Source organism: Crocodylus porosus, unplaced genomic scaffold, assembly GCF_001723895.1.
Source record: "Crocodylus porosus isolate Cpor-Errol unplaced genomic scaffold, CroPor_comp1, whole genome shotgun sequence".
Taxonomy (NCBI): Eukaryota; Metazoa; Chordata; order Crocodylia; family Crocodylidae; genus Crocodylus; species Crocodylus porosus.
Window position 1 is genome coordinate 24,147,071 of NW_017728909.1, and position 4,256 is coordinate 24,151,326.

Genomic DNA, 4,256 nt, shown 5'->3' on the forward strand with positions numbered 1-4,256 from the left:
TTTGTCTTCTCCCTCTGACCCTATTTGCAAATATATACCTTTTGTCTCACCAACAATGTGTGCCTAAGAATTTGTTATTCAATGAGCCTCCAAAGAAACGAACCGAGAGAGAGTTTTTTTTACCTCAGTTTCAATTTCCCTGGGCCAGCTCTCCTAGATCCCGAACTCCAATTATACAAGTACTGTATTTCCTCTGAGAAAAAAAACTATATGCTATGTTTTTTGACTGAGTCTTAATAAAATCCAATAAAACTGCTGAATCTCTACATTATGGTCTGTTTCTAATGTCAGAGTAACTCTAAAATTATCTCCAAACCACAATGCAGATGAGGTTTTCTTCAGACAACTAGCAGAATTTTCCAGATCACAAGTCCTGGCTTTCATGTGGGATTTCAATCACCCTGACATCTGCTGGGAGGGAAATACAGCAGTGTGCAAGCAATCCAGAAAGTTTTTAGAGAGCGTTGGAGACAACTTTCTGGTACAAGTGTTGGAGACACCGTTGTAGGTACCGTGCTTTTCTTGACTGCTGCTCACAAACAGGGAAGAATTGATGGAGATATAGAAGTGGATGGCAACTAGGGCAGCAGTCACCATGAGAAGATCGAGTTCAGGATCCTGACAAAAGGGAGAAAGGACAGCAGCAAAGTATGAATCCTGGACTTCAGAAAAGCAGACTTTGACTCACTCAAGAAACTGATGAGTAGGGTATCTTGGGAGGGCAGTCTGAGGGGGAGAGGAGTCCAAGAGAGCTGGTTGTATTTTAAAGAAACTCTACTGAGAGTGCAGGAATGAACCATCCCAATGTTCAGGAAGAATAGCAAATATGGCAGGCAACCAGTTAGGCTTAGAGAATTCTTTGGTGAGCTTAAATACAAAAAGGAAGTTTACAACAAGTGGAAGCTTGGGCAGATGAGATGACTAGGGAGGATATAAGAATATTGCTTGGGCATGCAGGGATGAAATCAGGAGGGTCAAAGTGCAATTGGAGATGCCACTAGCAAGGTACATGAAGGGTAACAAGAATGTCAGCAACAAGAGGAAGGTCAAGGAAAGTGTGGGTCCCTTACTTAATGGAGGGGAGGCAACCTAGTGACAGATGATAAGGAAAAGGCTGACATGCTGAATGACCTTTTCACCTCAGTCTTCACAGGCAAGGTCAGCTCCCAGACTACTGCACCTGGCAGCAGTTTGAGGAGAAGTGAGCAGCCCTCAGTAGTGTAAGAACAGGTTACGGACTATTTGTTAGGGTAACAATAACATGTGGATTTTGGGGAGCATTGGATCTGCAGCTGGAACAAGGCTTTAATCTGTGTCTTAGCAAGAGCTGCTGGTCACAAGGCAAAATGATATATTAAAAATAACTTTGCAAATGCTTAAGCAAGCATTGTCTAACAATGGGATAGTGTGCAGGATGCATGATTCCTTGTGTAAAAAGAACAAGATGTAGCCCACCAGCTATCGTCAGGAGATAAAACAGAAGCAGGACCTTGGAGATGGTGCTGAAGTCAGCAAGAAACCAGAAAGAACCAGGAACAAACCACAATTGACTGAAAGAAGCCGGGGTCAAAGTCTTATGCATGTGCTCTTAGCAGAAAGGCATATAAATGAATAAAATGCATAGGCAATACCATGCTAATAAAGCGAACAGTGAAGAGAGGCAGAGTTTGAGATGGGAGGAGAAATGGGTGGAACTGAAGGAGGGACATAGGCGGAGTAAATGTTAATAAGTATGAACCAAGGTGTATAAAATGTGAAAAAACTAATGTTCAGGGCTGCTCCCCTGCTTTCACGGACTGTGTGTCTGTGAGGGAGCTTGCCCAAAGCCGTCTCCATTCTGAATAAAGATGTTGCAAGCAATGTGTTCTGGTGTTTGTTCCATGCTTGCTCTGGCTAATGAGTAACAGGATCCATGAGCGATTGGCTCATCATCTCCCCAGTCATTGGGTGCCGCAATGGAGTCAGGGTCTAACACTATTTAGAAAAGCTGGTCATGTACAAGTCCATGTGTACAGATATGATGCATCTGAGGGTGCTGAGGGAACTGACTGATGTGATTGCAGAGCTGCTGGTCATTATCTTTGAAAACCTGGGTGATCAGGAGAGGTCCTAGATGATTGGAAAAGGGCAAATATAGTACCCATCTTTAAGGAAATGACAAAGGAAGATCCAGGGAACTAAAGACCAATCAGCCTCACCTCAGTCCATGGATAAATCATGGAGCAGGTCCTCAAGGAGTCCATTTCTAAGCACTTGGAGGAGAAAGTGATCAGGAACAGACAGCATGGATTCACCAAGGGCAAGTCATGCCTGACCACCCTGACTGCCTTCTATTACAAGATGACTGGCTCTGTGGATGTGGGGGGAAAAATGGATGTGATATACCTTGATTTTAGCAAGGCTTTTGCTATGGTCTCTTACAGCATTCTTGCAAGCAAGCTGAGGAAATATGGACTGGATGAATGCATAGAGAGCTGGCTGGACTGTCAGGCTCAATGGGTAGTGATCAATGGCTCAATGTCTATCTGGCAGCTGGTATCAAGGGGTTGGTCCTGGGGCTGGTTATGTTCAATATCTGATCAGAAAGAACACATTGCAATGCCAGCTTTTTCTTAAGATCCTGGATTGGGACCCCAAAATGGGAGGTGTTTAACAGGGAGCCTCCCCACAAGGGAGCTAACCCCGGAATGATGGAGAGCCAGCCAGGTGAATCAGTAGGGGCGGAAATAAAAGACACTTAAAGTGGCCTCCGGGGGTTGTACCAGCTGGGAGCAAGGCTGTTTGGACCCAGGGGTTAGCCAAGGTCTGGCAGCCGCAGGGAGGGGCTGTGAGCAAGACTTCTCTTTTGTTAGTCTGTTTGTTGGCACAAGCTCTGCAGGCTCTCAAAGCCTCTGTAAGGTAACAGGCTAGTGGGCAAGTTAAGCCTAGGAGAAACCTAGGAAGCCAGAGGCATGAAACCAGCAAAAAGCTAATTGGCAGTTTATTTATTTAACTCTGATTCTTTTGCATCTCTTGCAAGCACTGGGTGCATCTCTTGCAGCACAGCTGAAGCCAGCAGAAAAAGTAAAAGTAATCAGTTTGGGGTGCCTGACCACACATGGCTTGTTCTGCTCTAAACAAAAGCTACCCATCACAGCGTACACTAGGGATGGGCAAAATCCAGCCCACCAGGCCATTCTATCCAGCCCATGAGGCCCCTAAAAAAATTAGTAAATTAATATTTATTTGCTCCTGGCTGCCTGTCAAAACTGACAGGAGCCAGGGACAGTAAGACCTAGGAGGAGCCCTCAGCAGGACTGAGCAGTCCAGCACTGCCATTTCACTCTCTTCCTGCCCCTGTCCTGCTCCAGCACTACATGGCTCCCAGCTGCATCACTGGACAGGGGAGCACAGGGCCACATCAATACGTGTGTGTGTGTGTGTGTGTGTGTGTGTGTGTGTGTAGGCAGGGGCAGTGTGTCTGTGTGCAGGCAGCAGCAGAGTATCTGTATGCCATCAGGGGCAGAGTATGTGTGTGTGTGTGTTCGTACGGCAAGTCCAACATGCACACTCCACCATACACATGCACTCACACACCCCCTTGCACTGCCATACATGCACAACCCCACACCTCATCATTCACCCCAGCCACCCTCCCCCACAAACATACCCCCACAAACCCAATACCCACCCACACTCCATATACCCACAGCCCCCCACAAACCCATATGCACCCCCCATGATACACAAGAGTAAGACTTCATTTTAAGCTATTGTGCAATCACCTCTATGTACACTACACAATCACATGCAAATCAGGACAAAAATATTTGTCAATAATAAAATTAATGAATGCTGTAGATGTTTGCTTTTTAGAATATAATGTTGTTCCAAAATGGCAAAACCCCATAGTAAAAGGAGTACTTCTGGGGGCAAAGGGAGGGACTTTGGGTGGCAAAGGTCAGGGGTTAAGAGGCAGGACTTCCAGTCACAAGATGGTGACCAGGAGGTAGGGCACCTGTCAAGGGGTGGGGCTACTCATGCAGCCCTCGACAGCTTGCCAAAACTTGGTAAGCGGCCCTCCACGCAAAATAATTGCCCGCCCCTGGTGTACACCTTCTACCCCTAATTTTCTATGATTCTCTCAGAGTTTCCAGTGTAAATGAGATCAGAATCAGAACCTTTATATGATATATAACAAAAAAAAAAAAGTAAAATTTTTTAGACCAATGCACTGCCAAGATTGACCAGGAATAACGGTCACAAGCTGGCAGAGG

General features: G+C 45.8%; 1 protein-coding gene across 3 annotated transcripts in view; it reads right to left on the reverse strand.

Annotated features, from left to right (window-relative positions):
- The window catches only part of ADAMTS12 (ADAM metallopeptidase with thrombospondin type 1 motif 12), a 344,985-nt gene that overhangs the window by 159,395 nt on the left and 181,334 nt on the right, over positions 1-4,256 (reverse strand). The gene's annotated exons all lie outside the window — the stretch shown is intronic.